At 36.5% G+C, this 19713-nt stretch overlaps 1 pseudogene; it reads right to left on the bottom strand.

Annotated features, from left to right (window-relative positions):
- Nucleotides 1-6380: 6380 nt before the first annotated feature.
- On the bottom strand, nucleotides 6381-7336 carry Tmem19-ps1 (transmembrane protein 19, pseudogene 1; annotated as a pseudogene).
- Between the last annotated feature and the right edge of the window lie 12377 nt (nucleotides 7337-19713).

The raw sequence follows: 19713 nt of genomic DNA, 5'->3' as shown, positions 1-19713 counted from the left end.
TCTCTGCCCAGATCTGGATGAGAGAGAGCTGATCTACCAGGAGTGCTGATACACCTGAGAGTACTGGTAGGAATACCACTTCTGCTCCAAGGGACCTGCCTGGTTGCCTCAGGAAATAGGAGCTGAGGAGCAATATGGGACAGGATCCTTTCAGTTTCTGAGTGCACCAGGAGCAGACACTGTGCCAGAACACTCTGTGCCCGGTTCCTGCTGAGAAAGCAGGTCTCAGAGGACTGCTGACACACAGATTTACTGTAGGGTCAAACCACTGTCAAAGATAGCAAGATCAGCTAACACCAGAGAAAACCAGATGGCAAGAGGCAAGTACAAAAACATAAGCAACAGAAACCAAGGCCATTTGGCATCTTCAGAACCCAGTTTTTCAACCAGAGCAAGTCCAGAATACCTCAAAACACCAAAAAAGCATGATCATGATTTAAAATCACATCTCATGATGATGTTAGACAACTTTAAGAAGGACATAAATAACTCCCTTAAAGAAATACAAGAGAACACAAGTAAACAGGTAGAAGACCTTAAAGAGGAAACACCAAAATCTCTAAAAGAATTACAGAAAAGAGCCAACAAACAGGTGAAGGAATTGAACAAAATCATCCAGGATCTAAAAATGGAAATAGAGACAATAGAGATATCACATCCCTGGAGACAACCCTGGAGATAGAAAATCTACGAAAGAGATCAGGAGCCAAAGATGCAAGCATCATCAGCAGAATAAAATAGATAGAAGACAGAGTCACAGGGGCAGAAGATAACATAGAAAACATTGACAAAACAGTCAAAGAAAATGGAAAACGTAAAAAGATCCTAACTCAAAACATACAGGAAATCCTGGATACAATGAGATGATAAAACCTAATGATAATAGGTATAGAAAAGAGCAAAGACAACCAACTTAAAGAGCCAGTAAATATATTCAACAAAATTATAGAAGAAAACTTCCCTAAACTAATGAAAGAGATAAACCTAAGCATATAAGAAGCCTATAGAACGCCAAATACATTGGACCAGAAAAGAAATTCCTCCTACCACATAATAGTCAAAACACCAAATGCACAAAACAAAGAAAGAATATTAAAAGCAGTTAGAAAAAAAGGGTCAAGTAAAATATAAGCACAGGCCTACCAGAATCACACCAGACTTCTTAACAGAGACTGTGAAAGCTAGAAGGTCTTTGACAGATGTCATACAAGTCCTAAAAGAACACAAATGCCAGCCCAGGCTACTATACCTAGCAAAACTCTCAATAAACATAGATGGGGAAACCAAGATATTCCATGACGAAACCAAATTTACACAATATCTTTCCATAAATACAGCCCTACAAAGGACAATAAATGGAAAAGGCCAGCACCAGGAAGGAAGCTGCACCCTAGAAAAAGCAAGAAAGTAATCTTTCAACTGTCCCAAAGAAGATAGCCACATAAACATAATTTCATCTCTTACAAAAAGATAATAGGGAACAACAGTCATTGGTCCCTAATATCCCTCAACATCAATTGACCCATTCCCCAATAAAAAGACATAGACTAACAGACAGTTTAAGCAAACAGGACCCAACCTTTTGCTGCATACAAGAAATTCATCTCAGAGACAAAGACAGACACTCCTCAGAGTAAAAGGCTGGAGAAAAATTTTAGAAACAAATGTTCCCAAGAAGCTAGATGGAGTAACCATTATAATATCAAATAAAACCAACTTTCAACCAAAAGCAGTAAAAAAAGATAAGGAAGGATACTTCATACTCATCACAGGAAAAATTTAAAAATATGAACTTTCAATTCTGAACATATATGCTCCAAATGCAAAGGTACCAATATTCATAAAAGAAACTTTACTATGACTCAAACCATACATTGCAGTTCACACAATAATAGTTGGAGACTTCAACACCCCACTCATCAATGGACAGATCATGAAAACAGAAACTAAACAGAGACAGTGAAAGTAAGAGAAGTTATGAACCAAATGGATTTAACAGATATCTATAGAACATTCCATCCTAAAACAAAAGAATATACCTTCTTCTCAGCACTTATTGGTACCTCCTCCAAAATTGACCATATATTGGTTACAAAACAGGCCTTTAAGATACAAGATGATAGATAATCCCATTCATCCTGTCAGATCACCATGGACTTATGTTGATTTCTAATAAAAACAAAAATGATAGAAAGCCCTCATGTACATGGAAGCTCAACAATGGTCTATTCAATGATAACTTGGTCAAAGAAGAAATAAAGAAAAAAATGAAAGACTTATTAGAATTTAATGATAACAAAGGTACAATATACCCAAACTTATGGGAAACTATGAAAACAGTGCTAAGAAGAAAACCTGTAGCTCTGAATGCCTCCAAATGGAAACTGGAGAGAGCATGCACAAGCAGCTTGATGGCACACCTGAAAGCTCTAGAACAAAAAGAAGTAAATTCATCAAAAGGAATAGATGGCAGGGAATAATGAAACTAAGGGTTGAGATTGTCCTAGTAGAAACAGAAAGAACTGTACTAAGAATGAATAAATCTAGGAGCTGGTTCTTTAAGAAAGTGAACAAGATAGATCAACCCTTAACCAGACGAACCAGAAGACATAGAGTATCCAAATTAACAAAATCAGGGAGGAAAAGGGAGATGTGACAAAAGAAACTGAGGAAATTAAAAAACAAACAAACAAACATCAGATCCTACTGCAAAAGCCTATACTCAACAAAACTAGAAAATCTGGAGAAACTGGACGATGTTTTTAGAAAAATACTAGGTATCAAAGTTAAATCTGGATCAGATAAACCATCTAAACAGTCCCATCAATCCTAAAGAAATAGAAGAATTCATTAAAGGTCTCTCAACAAAAGAAGCCCAGGAACAGATGGGTTTAGTGTTGCATTTTATCAGATCTTCATAGAAGACCTAATAATACTCTCCACATTATTCCACAAAATAGAAATAGAAGGAACACTACCAATTTCTTTCTATGAAGCCACAGTTATGCTAAAAATCAAAATACACAAAGACCCAACAAAGAAACAGAACTTCAGACCAATTTCCCTTATGAATATAGATACCAAAATATTCAATAAGATTCTTACAAACCAAATCCAACAACCCATCAAAATCATCATATATCATGATACATAGGCTTCATCTCAGTGATGTAAGGATGTTTTGATATATGGAAACCCATCAATGTAATCCACTATGTAAAAAACTCAAACGAAAACAAAAATATGAGCATCTCATTAGGTGCTGAGAAAGCACTTGACAATACTCAACACCACTTCATGATTAAAGACAGAAAGATCAAGAATTCAGGCCCATACTGAAATATAGTAAGAGAAATATTCAGCAAACAGTAGCCAACATCAAGCTAAGTAGAGAAAAACTTGAAGCAATCCCACTAAAATCAGGGACGAGACAAACCCTATTCAAGATAGTACTTAAAATCCTAGCCAGAGCAATTATACCACAATAGGAGGTCAAGGGGATGCAAATTGGAAAAGAAGGAAAACATCACTATTTGCAGATGATATGATAGTATAGTTAAGTGACCCCAAAAATTCCACTAAAGAACTCCTTCAGGTAGGAGTTATGAAAAAGGCTGGAAAAAATTAATTCAAACAAAACAGTAACCTTCCTCTACTCAAAAGATAAACAGGCTGAGGTCGATAATAGGAATATGATACCCTTCAAAATAGTCACAAATAATATAAAATACCTTGGGGTAATTCTAACCAAGCAAGTGAAAGATTTGAATGACAAGAACTTTAAATATATGAAGAACGAAATTGAAGATCTCAGAAGATGGAAAGATTTCCCATGTTCATTGGTTAGTAGGAATAATATAGCAAAATGGCTATCTTGCCAAAAGCAATAGATTCAATGCAATCCCCATCAAAATCCTCAAGTCAATTCTTCACAGAGTTAGAAAGAGCAGTTTGCAAATTCATTTGGAATAACAAAAAACTCAGGAAAGCCAAAACTATTCTCAACAATAAAAGAACTTCGGGAATCACAATCCCTAACCTCCAGCTGAATTTCAGATCAATAATTATCAACAACAACAACAACAACAACAACAACAACAACGGAAACAACAACAACAAAACTGTATGGTATTACAGAGAAAGGCAGGTTGATCAGTGGAATAAAATTGAAGAACCAGAAATGAACCCACACACTCATGGTCTCTAGACCTTTGATATTGGAACTAAAACCATCCAGTGGAAAAAAGACAGCACTTCCAACAAATAGTGTTGGTTAAACTGGAAGTCAGCATGTAGAAGAATGTAATTCGATCCACTCTTATGGGTTTGAACAAGACTCAAGTCCAAGTAGATCAAAGACCTCCAGATAAAGTCAGATACACTGAAACTAATAGAAGAGAAAGTGGTGAAGAGTCTCAAATACATAGGGACAGGTGGAAATTTTCTGAAGAGAACACCAGTGGCTTATGCTCTAAGATCAAGAATCAACAAGTAGTACCTCATAAAAATGCAAAGTTTCTGTAAGGCAAAGGACACTGTCAATAGGACAAATCTCAGCCAACAGATTGATAAAAGATCTTAATCAATGCTACCTCCAACTGAAAGCTAATATACAATATATACAACGAACTTAATAAGGTAGACTCCAGACAATTAAATAACCCTTTTAAAAAAATGGATAACAGAGCTGAACAAAAAATTCTCAACTGAGGAATATCGAATGGCTGAGAACCAGCTAAAGAAATGTTCAACATCCTTAGTCATGAGGGAAATGCAAATCAAAACAATTCAGAAATTCCATCTCACACCAGTCACAATTGCTAAGTTCAAAAACTCAGTGACAGCAGATGCTGTCTAGGACTTGGAGAAAGAGGAACACTCCTCCATTTTTCATGGGTTTCTAAGGTGGTACAACCACTCTGGAAATCAGCCTCGGGGTTTCTCAGAAAATTGGACATAGTATTACCTAAGGACCCATCTATACCACCCCTAGGCATAAGCACCAAAGGTGCTCCGAGACATAACAAGGACCCATGTTCCACTATGTTCATAGCAGCCTTATTTATAATAGCCTAAAGTTGGAAAGAACTCAGATACCCTTCAACAGAGGAATGGATACAGAAAATGCAGTACATTTACACAATGTAGTACTACTCAACTATTAAAAACAATGACTTTATGAAATTCTTAGGCAAATGGAAGGAAATTGAAAAAAAATTGTATTTTATTTTATTATTGGTTATTTTTATTTACATTTCAAATGTTTCCCCCTTTCCCAGGTTTCCTGTCCATTAGCCCTCTATCCTATTCCTCTGCCCCTTCTTCTATATGGATGTTCCCCCTCTCCAACAACCCCAACTTCCCACCTCTCCACCCTGACATTCTCCTACATTTGGGGGGGGGTTCCAGCCTTTGCAGAACTAAGGGCTTCTCCTCTCAATTGGTGCCCAACAAGGCCATCCTCTGCTACATTAGCAGTTGGAGTCATGGTTCTGTCCATTTCTTTGGGTAGTGATTTAGTCACTGGGAGCTCTAGTTGGCTGGTATTGTTGTTCTTATGGGGTTGCAAGCCCCTTCAGCTCCTTCAATCCTTTCTCTAACTCTTCCAATGGGGACCATATCCTCAATTCAATGGTTTGCTGCTAGCATTCACCTTTGTATTTGTCATGGTCTGGCTGAGCCTCTAAGGGGACAGCTATATTAGGTTCTTGTCAGCCTGCACTTCTTGATTTCATCAATATTGTCTAGTTTTGGTGGCTAGCTAGATAGATACAGATACAGATACAGATACAGATACAGATACAGATACAGATACAGATACAGATACAGATACAGATACAGATACAGATACAGATACAGATACAGATATAGATATAGATATAGATATAGATATAGATATAGATATAGATATAGACATTGACATAGATATAGATAGACATATAGACTGGATTGCCAGGTGGGGCAGGCTCTGAATGGCCCTTCCTTCAGTCTCTGCTCCAAACTTTGTCTCTATATCTCAGTGTAGATACTTCAGTCCTTCTTAAAAGGGGGAATAAAAATATTCATAGGAGGAGATATGGACACAAAAATCACAATTTACAGAAAACATTTGATATTTCAGTTTGGCCAGAGAGGGCAAGAGCAGCTCTTTTGTTCCTGAAGCTTCATCCACAGAGGATGAATGTGGACAACTTGTATGCATTTTCTCCAGAAAGATGTTATCTGCTAAGGGAGCTGAACGAAGCCCATGGTATGTCACCAAAGCAGAACATAGAAGGGGCATTCTGAAAGTCCCTGAATTTGTCATTCACTGAAAAAAAAATTCTTCCCACTGCAAGTTTGGCTGGAATCACCACTATCAACTGGTTGGGAAGGAAGGTTTACTTTCTGGGCCCAAATCCCAAAGTAGCTGTTGGGAGCAAGTGGGCTACCAAAACCAAAGAAAGCAGATTTACAGCATTTTTATCCAGCATGGATTTCCCTGCTATGTGCTTGGTCTCCTGGGTTGGGCTACTAAACAACAGGCCAGTGGTTTCATCCAGACCAGAGAACTGTATTGTTGCCCCTAAGAATGAGTCCACAATTGATCCGAATCACCCAGTCAGACCTCCAAATGCTATAATGGGCTACTGTGGAGCAGTAATGTCTAAATCATTCACAAATATAAAATGTGTGAGGAAGTACGCCAAGCCCACGACGGTACAACCAAGGAGAATGGAGGCAAATCCCATTGCTGTTACTCCTCCATTGTTTCGAACTGGAACTTTCTCTCAGGTTTTTATTAGTCAAGGTGAACTTTTGCTCAGAACTGGACCAACTTCAGAAGCCCAAGTGTCTCCAGTAAAGCAGACCAGTGCAGCCAAGAGAGACAAAGACATCCAGGAAGCTGTTTGGGGATATTCATGGACAATTCCCCAGGGCCATTTTCTCTCCTGAAGAGCAGGGCCAACTCTGTGGGCACAGCTCCATTACAGAATATCTGAACCCAATTTGCTTTGTCCTCCTTCCTTACACTCTGAGTCTAGAAGCTTCTTCATTTCTCCTCTCCATTTTGTGAGTTTTGAAGATTAAAGGAAAAACAGTGAAGAGGTAAAAAAGCTGAAATTTGCAATGGTTAAGATGGGTCCAACAACCAGTCCTCCTAAAGCTCCACTGTGATCTAGACTTTTCCTTTTAGAAGCAAAAGCAACACAACAGGAACAACAGCAGAGAACAGCCAGGACTACCGAGAAACAGGCTGCAATTTATCATAATAGGAGCTAGGAGTCAGTGAAATAATCCAGAATGCTAGGGAAATGGAAATGATCAGGCTCAATAGTACTATATTGCTAATCATCTTTATATACTTTTTGCATGTTTTGTCAAGATCTGTCACGGAAAATAGAGCTAGGGACATTCCTTCCACCAACCAAACCAAAAAATAGAATCATAAATCCCAAACTTCTAGTCACTGCTGCTGGCACAGTGCTCCAGCTCAACCCAGGAAGGTTAATGCCCCCCCCCCTTGTAAAATGAAGGCACACAGAGGATGCACTGAGGACCTGCCAGGCCAGCAGAACAGCCGGCTGCTCCCAGATTCCTCACAATTTTTCATGATTGCTGTGTGCTAGTCATTCCAAACTGTGGCCAAAAAGCCCCTTCTTAGGGCCTCCTTTACTGACCAAATCAAAAACCAATTAGGGAATGAGGGATTAGTATCAGCAGCTCCCTACTACAGTCATGGTGTCTGATAACAGCAATAAAAACCTAAGACACTTACAAATATGTGTACTTCCGCATATCAAAAATCAAAGGATCGGGGAGTTTTCTGTTATTCTATCTCCTAGAAGCATTAAGAGCTATACTGATAAAAAAAAATAGTCTCACCAACATGTCTGCCTGAAAACAAGCTAAGGAAAAAGAACAATAGACATGCTAAAGAAAATTAAGACTATGGAAAAGCCTGGGAAACTTCAACCCTATACAAATAACTGTAAGCATAAACTCTTAATGCTGAACCATTTTTATAAATTCCATATCTACATGTATGAAGCTGTCTAGAGAAGTAGTATGCAATGAAAGAAAAGTGAGGCAGTGGCACAAAGAAAAGCATCATGAAATTATGAGATGCGACAGAGAAAGAACAAAAGAAAAATGAAGGAAGAAGAGAAGACAAAGAATTAAACTACAATAAAAAAATAATCGACTTTGAAAGTGTCTTTTGAACCGGGAGGGGCAAAAGTATCTTTTAATGGAAGTGAGTTAGCATTTTGTCGTTGTTCTTTTTCTTAAAGATAGGGTGATTAAATGGATTTGTCTTACAGCACTGGTTTATTGAATTATACAATGTTAGATGTATATGTGCCAGGATTATTGTGGAATTAATTAATAAGTCTTGAAGAATCAGGAAGATCTACATAGGTATATGTTGTACAGAATAATAAAAGACCAGATATATAAGTTTGAAATCAAGAAAATACTATCTTTTATCTAGATAATTGGTGATACACTCTTTTAAGAGTCTTGACCTTTCAAATGAGCCTCTTCCTAAAAACGAAACATTCCAGGGCTCTTTTTCAGTGTACTGTTGTAAAAAAAACATGTGTAGGTTGGATAAACATATTGGGGAGAGAAGAGAATTATTTCATTCCACATGAGGTAAATGTTAGATTTGACTTCCCAGTTTGTAAAGTCTCTCTGACTTTGCCTTTATAAAAATCCCCACCGGAGCATACTATAATAATAAATGTTTCTAGTACCAGAAACATTTTACTTTCTTCAAATATCAGTCTCCATAGAGAAAATTTCCTCCCTAGAGGAGATGATACTGGCAAGCCATATTCTTAAGTTTACAAACAGAATCTTATCACGAACACTATACCAATTGATATTTACTTAGCAAATAAATGGGAGCAGCATTTTGGTGTGATGTTTACTACAACCCCCAAGTGTACTCTGAAACATTTTATGTCAAAAAATGGACAATTAAAGTACTAAGGATATCTAAAATTTACAAGCATTGAAACAACTAAATCAAATCATTCCTACCACTTATTCATTAGTATTATTAAATTTTAAGTTGTTCATAGTCAGAAAAATATTCAAAAAAGAGAATTCAGAGAAAAATTTGTAGAAATTATTTCACTAATTACTCCAAAAATTAGCACAGAGTTAGAGGTTTACTAGGATTCACAAATTCTACTTAAGAATTGGTAAGATATGGGTCAATTAATAACTTCTCAAATTATTACCTACTTTCCCAGCCTGTATATCTCTTGTATTTCTTGTCCTTAACAAGTATCTTTATCACTATTGCTGCGTAATACAGCTTGAGGTCAGGGATAGTGATTCCCCCAGGAGTTCTTTTATTGTTGAGAACAGTTTTCACTATCCTGGTTTTATTTGTGATTCCAAATGAATTTGCAAATTGCTCTTTCTAACACTATGAAGAATTGACTTGGAATTTTTATGGGGATTGCCTTAAATCTGTAGATTGCTTTTGGCAAGATGGTCACTTTTTACTATATTAATCCTGACAATTCATTAGCAGTGGAGATCTTTCCATCTTCTAAGAATGTATTTAATTTCTTTCTTCAGAGACTTGTAGTTCTAGTTATACAGATCTTTCACTAGCTGGATTAGAGTCACAATAAGTATTTTATATTGTTTGCAACTATTGTGAAAGGTGTCATTTTCCTAATTACTTACTCAGCCTTATCCTTTGAATAGAGGAAGGCTACTGATTTGTTTGAGTTAATTTTATATGCAGCCATTTTGCTGAAGTTGTTTATCAGGTTTAGGAGTTTTGGGGGAAATTTTTGGTATCATTTAAGTATACTATCATATCAACTGAAAACAGAGATACTTTGTCTTCTTCCCTGGTACAGAGACAGGCAAGTAGTTAAGTGGAATAGAATTGAAGACCCAGATAGGAACCCACACACTTATGATCAATTGACCTTTGACAAAGGAGCTGAAACCATCCAGTGCAAAAAAGACAGCATTTTCAAAAAATGGTTCACCTGGTGGTCAACATGTAGAAGAACACCAATTAATCCATTCTTAATGCCTTGTATGAAGCTCAAGTCCAAGTGGATTAAGGACCTCCACATAAAACTAGATACACTGAAACTCAAAAAAGAGAAAGTAGGGGAAGAGTCTAGAACACATAGGCAAGTGGAAATTTTCCCAAACAGAGCATCAAAGGCTTATGCTCTAAGATCAACAATCAACAAATGGGAGCTCATAAAATTGCAAAGCTTCTGTAAGGCAAAGGACACTCTCATTAGGACAAAATGGCAACCAAGAGTTTGAGAAAAGAATTTACCAATTCTACTTCTGATAGAAGGTTAATACCCGATATACACAAAGAACTCAAGAAGTTAGATTCCATAGAATCAAATAAATCTTTTAAAAAATAGCGTACAGAGCTGAGTAAAAATTTCTCAACTGAAGAATATCAAATGGCTGAGAAGCAGCTAAAGAAATGTTTAACATCCTTAGTCATCAAGGAAATGCAAATCTAAACAGCTCTGAGATTCCACTTCACACCAAAAAGGATGGCTAAGTTCAAAATCTCAGGTGACAGCAGGTTCTGTCTAGGATGGAGAATGAGGAAATCTCCTTCGTTGTTGCTGGGATTGCAAGCTGGTACAACCACTCTGGAAATCAGTTGAGACATTCCTCAGAAAATTGGATAGTACCCAGCTATACCACTGGACATATACCCAAAAGATGCTCTAACATAAAACAAAAACACATGCACCACTATGTTCATAGCAGCTTTATTTATAATCGCCAGAGGCTGGAAAGGACCCCGATGTTCTTCAACAGAGAAATGGATACAAAAAAATGTGGTACATTTATACAATGGAGTACTCCTCAGCTTTTAAAAAAATGACTTTATGAAATTCTTAGAGGCAAATGTATGGAATTGGAAAGTATCATCCTAAGTGAGGCAACCCAGTTACAAAAGAACACACATGGTATATATTCACTGAGAAGTGAATATTAGCCCCAAAGCTCAGAATATCCAAAATACAATTCACAGACCACATGAAGCTCAAGAAGAAGGAAGACCAAAGTGTAGGTGCTTCAGTCCTTCTTAGAAGTGGGGAACTAGGCCAAGTACCAGCTTCCTGCCTCAAGTCAAGGCTAGGCCAATTTCCATTCTCCACCTACAATTCTTGGGAGGAACAGGAACATTCTTGAAAAACCACAGGATGTATAGATAGTCACCTGACCCTCTGGTGCCAGATAGAGTTCGAATGAATGCATGGCACATGCTTGCTAGCTAATAGATTCAAAGGTCAAACTGCTTAGCCAAAAAGTTAAACTGTAAACTTGCTGATGTAACCTGTATTCATAAAATGTATAAAAACAGCTGGTTATAGCCATTCAGGTTGCCTTCTAGTCACTGGACAGGAGGTGCTAATTGAGGGTCATCCACGTGGAGTTGGGGGTGTGGGGGAGGGTAGGGAAATAACATCTTGCATTTGTTCTCCTGTCTCCTGAGGGGTCTCCTGGTAGTTAAGACTTACTTTGAGCCATACATTATCAACTATCATGAAGGAGATCAACTTTACATAGCATGATTTAAGGCTTATAATGTTTTCAGGGATAGAGGGTAGGAATATCCAGAATGGGTACATGTCATTGACTGGGGCTTAGGACACCTGAAATGCCTTATTAGCATGGGGAACCATTTCAGAAGTTTCAGGTGCTAAATGAGATGTTACCATGTCAAAGGAAATTGATCTTGTAATCTAATTGATCCCATTTGACATTCCTCAACTCCTGGCTTAGACTTCTCAGACAAGGTCAGAAAAGGGGAAGTCCCACTCATGAAGAGAGATTCCTATATTGCTCCAAGCCCAGAGGCTATCTGGATGTGGTGGACTTGGACCTTAATTAGCATAGTTTTCCCTCAATGTCTATTACATTGCTTCACATATGCATACTCACCAGAGCTTATTTTGAATTGATAATGTATTTCCTTTCAAAGTGCCAGTCCAGTAGGGACTTAAGAGCAAGGAATCCCTGCTTTTGTGTTCTTCATTTAAGCATGTTATTCATCCAGTAAACGCTTTTTATGTAGGAATGTACTCTGTGCCAAAATTTACCTTATGTATCTAATTTACAAAATGTATTTATTTCATAGTCACACCACTCATTGATTTAAAATATAAATAGTTTTTTTGCTTATTTCTTTATGAAAAGTGGAGGAGAGAACATAAAGTTGGCTCGTAGAAATGAGGAAGAGGTCCGAAAGGACTTGGAGATGAAGAAATTGATTAAATTTATATCGTATGAAAATATTAGCTAAGCTTGCATATCTGTCTTGTAATACACACACAAACACACACACACACACACACACACACAGGAGGACATTATATGTATAATACCTGGAAAAAATAAATTACCTTTATTTTTGTTTGTATAGTGTCATTTTGAGTTGTTTTCTATCTATTTTAAGACTTTATTTATGTATGTGAGTACACTATCGCTGTCTTCAGACACACCAGGAGAGGGAATTCGATCCCATTACAGATGGCTAGCAACCATGTGGTTGCTGGAAATTGAACTCAGGACCTCTGGAAGAGCATTCAGTGCTCTTAACCACTGAGCTGTTCTCCCAACTGTTTTCTTATTATAAGAGTATAATTATATTTCACCTCTCCCTTTTCTCCTTTCAACATCCCCCACATAGTTCTTCTTGTTCCTTTAAATTCATGAAAAGACAGAATAAAGCTTATTTCAATGATTTTCTCTGCTGTGTATGAGATATTAACAAGCCTTTCACCATTTAATGTATTATTTTTATATGTTTACAGGAGCCATAATACTTGTTCATCTATTTACCACAGCTGTTAAAGAAAAATAAACTGTTTCTCTCAATTGATTAATGGATGATCAAAATGAAGTACATGCAAATAAAGTATTGTATTAAGCTTTGAATAAAGATAAAATAATGGTTTTTCCATGTAAATAGAAGAAGAAAATCTAGTGATGAGTGATGTAACTCAGAAACATAAAGACAGATGCCATTTAACATTCGAAACTAGCTCCAAATCCGTAGATGTAAGTAAATCACTTAAGCTATCAGGAAAGTCAAAAAAAGAACCATATGTGTGGGGGGGAGTAAGGCTCTTGAGAGAGGAATCATTAGAAGCAGTTGCTATGACAGGAAGACTTGAAAACAGTTCTGCTGAGACTTAGATGAGGCTTTAGAGAAAGTCCATATAGAAGTAGAGAGAAAGGTGGGTTATATAACACTAAGTGGTTTGAGAAGGCCAAAGGCAATCATTGTTTAATCTTTGCAACAGATCTAAGTGTGTGTGTGTGTGTGTGTGTGTGTGTGTGTGTGTGTGTGTGTATGTATGTATGCATGTATGTATATGTTCAGATGTGGTATTTGCTTGTGTTGTATGTACTTGAAATGAAATTCCAGCATCAAGAGTAATAATATTCCACCAACTATAAGGTCTATCTAACAAAGTACTCACTTTCTTCAGCTGGCATAGAAAACCCAGAGTCAGATTTTTTTTTGTCAAGGGAAACCAAGATCCCCCTCTAAATGCAGACTGGTGTCTTATCGATTGGTTTATTCCCAGCAATAGAAGGCAAATACATAAAATATCCAAGAAAAATAAAATTTAAAACAAAAGAAAGCAAGTTCATGTAGACTTTTGTCAAGGATTTGGAGAAATCAAATACGACTGACCTGGACACCTACTTCTTGGATTGGCTTTCATAGTAACCTAAGGTGATAAGCACATTTACAAAGGATTTACAAGGCAACCAACAGTACAAACATTAGTGATATCTACAATAAACAACAATGACCCAGTGGCATTTATGTCCTGGGAATATATTAGTCAAAGTTATCTAGATTTTGAATGGGTATTCCAACTCAAATAAACCAAACAAGAAAAATGCCACAGAGGTGTGGCCAGATATTTGGGTTTTAGTTAACTCTAGATGTCTTCAAGCTGGCAATTCAAATTATTCATCACAGGGATTTCCAAAGAGGATGGAACTAATTCATGTGTGTTACTGTAAATCAAGCCCACTACCTGTGACTAGTTAGACAATGAACCAATAAGAGAACCTTCTACTGCCATTTAAATTTGAGCAGGAAAACTGGCACTATTTCTATTTCAAGACCCAATTGTAGCACTACGTGGCATATACTGAAGAGATGTTCCCCCATGCGAGAAATACACTTGTTCAAATATGTTCATAACAGGTATATTCATAATAACAAAAATCTGAAAACAATGTAGATGTCCCTCAACTGAATAACTGATATGGAAAATCTAGTACCTGTACACAATGGAGGAATGCTTTTCAGCTATTAAAAACAAAAACATCATGAATTTTTGGAATAAATGGATGGACCATGATAATATCATCCTGAGTAAGGTAATCCAGTGCCAAAAGTTCATGCATGATATGTACTCACTTATACGTTGATATTAGCCATACAGTAGAGGATACCCTTGCTATACTCCACAGGACAAAAGCTAAGCAAGAAGTAAGGCACTAGTGAGGATGCTTGAATCTTACTGAGAAGGAGGAATAAAACAGTCCTAAGAGGCAGATGGAGGGTGGGAATGGGATAGAGGAAGGGATATGGAGGGGAATGGGAAGGTTGCAGGATAAAGTGTGGAGAAGGACATAAGAGTTGGCCAGATGGCCATGAGAATGAATGGAAATCTACAACTGAAAGGGCTGGCTAGATACGGGACATCTCCAGGACAAGATGGAGTCCTGAGATAAAAAAGGAAGTGTCCAAGAATCAATGGGGATATCCTCAGCTATGGCTCACAGCATTGGGGATATGGAACCTGAAGAGGCCACTTCCTATAGCTTCGCAGGAACCCTAATAGAGAGATAGGGAAACCAACCCACCCACAAAATATTGAACCCAAACTTTATCCTGTCTTTAAGGGATAGGGAATAGGACAGAGACTAAGGGAATGGGCAACCAATAATTGGCCCAACTTGAGACCCATCCCCTGGGCAATCACCAATCTCTGACAGTGTTAATGATACTATTACATATAACATATAACATATAAGTGTTATGCTTATAGACAGGAGTCTAACAGGCTGTTCTCTGAGAGGCTCCACCCAGCAGCCAACACAGAAGCACACACCTAAAGCCAAACAGTGGATTGAGCTTACAGACTCTAGTAGAAGTATAAGAAGGATTGTGATCACCTGAAGGAGATAGGAACTCCCTGAGAAAACCAACAGTCAACTAACCTGGACCCTTTGGGCTATCGGTGACTGAACCACCAATCAAAGAGTATACACAGGTTGGACCTAGGTCTCCTTGCACACATGTAGCAGATGTGCAGCTTGGTCTTCACGTAGGTCCCAAACAACGGTTCTAAAAGCTATTGACTGTATGTAGGATATGTTCTTTTCTCATTGGCTGCCTTTTCTGGTCTCAGTGTAAGAGGATGTGCCTAGCATTACGATATGCCAGACTGGTGAGTCCCCTCCTGCGCAGAAGAGAAGAGGAAAAGGGATGGGGGAAAGATTGTTGAAGCAGGTGACAGAGAGGTGGGCAGTGAGTAGTATGTAAAGTCAATAAGTAAAAATAAATAAATCAATGAATAAATGAATGATTAAATAAATCAAATAAATCTGAGTAGTATAACCTCTAACTGCATATTTAATTCTTACCTTTATACCACAGACAACTACTGATTTTCCCTCATCAAAGAAGCAGTTTGTTTGTTTGATATTTGTTCCAGCAAACACATACTCTATACAAAAAACAAATTTGTTTTGAACAATATGTTCAAAATGCATAGAACAACTGACTTTGGGGTGACCCAACAACAATTGGAACATCTAGAACAGAACCCCTATTCCTAAAGCTTAGGAATCCTCAGAGAATAGGGTGACACGAAAAAAAAATTTGAGTAAGAAAACAAAGGATAAAGCATTGAATGATAATGTTTTTTACATATAACAGGGAAGAAGAGCCAGAAAAAAAAATCTCAAAACATGGTTGGCTAACAAACTGTACACATCACAACGACAGTTGATATGACAAAGGCAATTGTCACATGGTAAAGAAATGCCATTGGTAGAAGACATACAGGCAACTGATGACTTCCATGAGATTAATAATTAGTCTTGTCTAGGAGAGAGGCCACTGAGAGGTTAGCCAATACAAAGTGCTTAGGTTCAAACACACATAAACATCACTAATTAGCACAGCATGATCATTAATATGTCACAAAGTACAGCAAGCAAGACAAACATGAGACCATAAGAAGGAATGGGAGAGTTAAGGGAGGAATTAAAGAGAGGTGAGTGAGGAGAGAATATTATATAAAAATTTCTTAACACTACAAATTAACTTTAAATAATACTATTATCTATACAATGTGAAACATTAAATTAATAAATAGCACCATCTTAGTTATATCTTGACATAAATGTCAAGAATTTATAGTTTTTCATAGACTTTCAATGAATTTATATATTCAAATATAATTTTTATTGGACATTTTATTTATTTACATTTCAAATGTTATGCCCTTTCCTGGTTTTCCCTCTGGAAACCCCCTATCCCATCCTCCCTCCCCCTGCTTCAATGAGAGTATTCCCCCGACATAACCACCCATTCCCACTTCACCACCCTGGCATTCCCCTACACTGAGGCATACAGCCTTCTCAGGAACAAGGGCTTCCCCTCCCACTGATGTCCAACATATGCACTGGAGCTGTGGGTCCCTCCATGTGTATTCTTTGGTTGGTGGTTTAGTCCCTGGGAGCTCTGGAAAGGTCTGATTGGTTGATACTATTGTTCTTCCTATGGGTTGCAAACCAAGTCAGCTCCTTCAGCCCTTTCTCTAACTTAATTTTTCTAAAAAGAGTATAGAGTGGGAATTTTTGAGTTTATTTGAAAATCCTTTCTGACAATCCCTCTCACAATTAAATGAATTCATTGATTTTGTAGTTACTATTAAATTATTGAGATTCGTGTCTATTATTTAATGTTTGTCTTTTTAAGTCTATAGTCATTTTCCCCTTTTCTCTTTGTATTCGTCTTGAAAGTTTTTATTGAGAAGAAATCAGAGAACTTTCTTCATACGAACAACACCTGGAAGCTAATTTTCCATTCTCTGTACCTATTAGTATAATTATTTTTATACTTCATATAAAGCTTATAAGTAGCGTAGATTTTCATATTATTTGTGAATTGCTTAGAACCAATGTACAGTAAACTTAAACTTTCACCAAGAAATATAGCTCTAGGTTAAGTGGTTAAATGTTCTGTAGCAACTAAGTTAATGAAGAGAGTTAAGAGTGCAGATATGCTGTAGAGCACTCATCAAACAAGGACATTGCCCTATGAATAATTTAAAATCCTCAATAAATAACAATTACATTTTTGTTGGATTTCTTTTTCAGTTATTACACATTATAAGTGAAAGTCTGAGTGGTCCTATCACAGCCAATCCAAACTATGATTTAGTATAAAATATTTTCATTGAGTATGATGTTATATTTTATGCAAAAGAGAAGAAAATAAACCCTTATTATCAATTTATGTCTAACCAGTCTTATATATCCAAAGGCCCTTTAACAAGCTTGTTTATGTCATCCTTTTATAAATGGTATAGAGCAGTAGTTCTCAACCCTCCTAAAGATGTAACTGTACTCTTTTACCCTGTGATGACCTAAAAGCATAAAATTATTGTTTTGCTATTTGATGTCTGTTATTTTCTACTATTAGGTATTGAAATATAAATATTTTGGGGGATGGAGGTTTTACAAATGGTTTGGGACCCACAGTTTGAGAACTGTGAGTGTAGAGTTTATATGTTTATACATAGTATAGAGTACTTAATGGTATTAGAGATAATAGTAAATGTTGTGGCTGAGATGAAGACTTCTTGCTTTCATGAACCATGCATTTCATTGTTGGCAAGAGATGTAGACAAGGTTTTTTCTTTCATTTTTCATGCATAGTCTCACTACTTACCTGTGGTTAGCATAGAGCTTTTAGGCAAGGTTGGCCACAAAGTCATAGAGATCAGCCCGTCTCTGGCTCTAATGTAGTACAATTAAGCATGGGTACTACCATAATCTGTATTAATGTTATTTTTTAAAAATAAAAAGGTGTATTCAATGAGTGGAATGGCAGTGAATTATGAAACTTCTACAATGATTGTTAATTTTATGTAAAAGAGAAGCATGATGTTTTACAAAATAAAGTGAAGACATAGTTTGCTATATAAAAATAAATATATAAATACTTTTTCTCACACACATGTATAAATAATAATATTCAATTTATAATTCTAAAGCTAGTGTACAAAAATTTACAACTAGTGTAATATATAACATAGGGAAGATGATGTTTAGAGGTAAGAAAAACTTATTTTGACCTTTTTTATAGAAATAATCTTGATCTCTTGCCTTAAAAATACCAGTGGAAATGTGTTGTCTTTGTTCTAATTGCTCTCTGTGTCCTTTTATTCTTATCAGTCTCCCAGGAAGACTGAGCTGCTAAGCAGAGGTGGGGTGATTATTGCAATGTTTTATGGAACCCACTGGAAAAATAACTCATAAGCTATGATCTTATTACTTAAATATAAGAGAACCAGTCTCTAGTCTAGAAAGGGCTACTTTTTATTCATTATTTTAGGTAGAATAGATAAAGTTAATTTTTAAGAGTCAAAGCCTGGCACCTAAGGGGCTAGTATTCATAAAATTTTCACTCTCCTTATGAAATACATATTGAATTCAGATGTATCATTACACATTACTTTATTAGAGACACTCATGAATCAGAAAAGCTACTTGTCTTTTTGTATGCAAATCAGAAGGGTATATGTAACTGTATGCTTTTAGAAATAGTATTCACGAATGTGTAAAATCAGCTCTGGGAGAAAATTCTCCAGTCAACAAATGGTTTACAGAAATGGCTCAGTGGTTAAGAGCACTGACTGCTATTCCTAGAGGTTCTGAGTTCAAATCCCAGCAACCACATGGTGGCTCACAACCATCTGTAATGAGATCCAATGCCTTCTGATGTGTCTGAAGACAGTTACAGTGTACTTACATGTAATAAATAAATAAATCTTAAAAAAAAGAACTAGATCACAAAAATTTCTCCCTTTGTAAAAAGCATTTGTCTTCTTCAGTGACACCTTCTTGACCCAGCAATTTTTAAATTTTTATTTATTTATGTATTTATTTATTCATTACATTTTAGTTTCACTAGTTACTCAAGGACCAACATTTTCATGCGAATATTTTTACTTTGTAAGATTTCTTCTATTATATGTTGGTTTTTTTTTTTTTTTTTTTTTTTTTTTTTTTTTTTTTGCTGCTTAGCACCTATTCCCTACACCCACAAAGTGGGAAGAAAGGTGAAAATTCATGTAAAAATATTCATCATTTAAACTGTTTCAGAGCAAAGAACATAAAATGTATTACCAACTGGGCACTTTGATATGACATTTGAAATGTGTTTTCTTCCTGATTTGTCACTAAAGGTGAAACCATTTGAAAGAAAATATGTATTTTAATGAACATACTACTGAAACAAAATTTTCTTTTCAAAATATCCTCTATTGTAAACAGCTAAATAGAACAAGATACATAGTATATACAGGACAACAACAACAAAAAACCAAAAAGAGCAAAACATGAAGACATCTGTGTCACCAACATTAACACAGAGAAGAAAATTGA

The sequence above is a fragment of the Rattus norvegicus genome, chromosome 9 (genome assembly GCF_021556685.1).
Source record: "Rattus norvegicus strain SHRSP/BbbUtx chromosome 9, alternate assembly SHRSP_T2T, whole genome shotgun sequence".
In the NCBI taxonomy this organism is placed as follows: Eukaryota; Metazoa; Chordata; class Mammalia; order Rodentia; family Muridae; genus Rattus; species Rattus norvegicus.
This window is presented reverse-complemented; position numbering and strand designations above follow the sequence as displayed.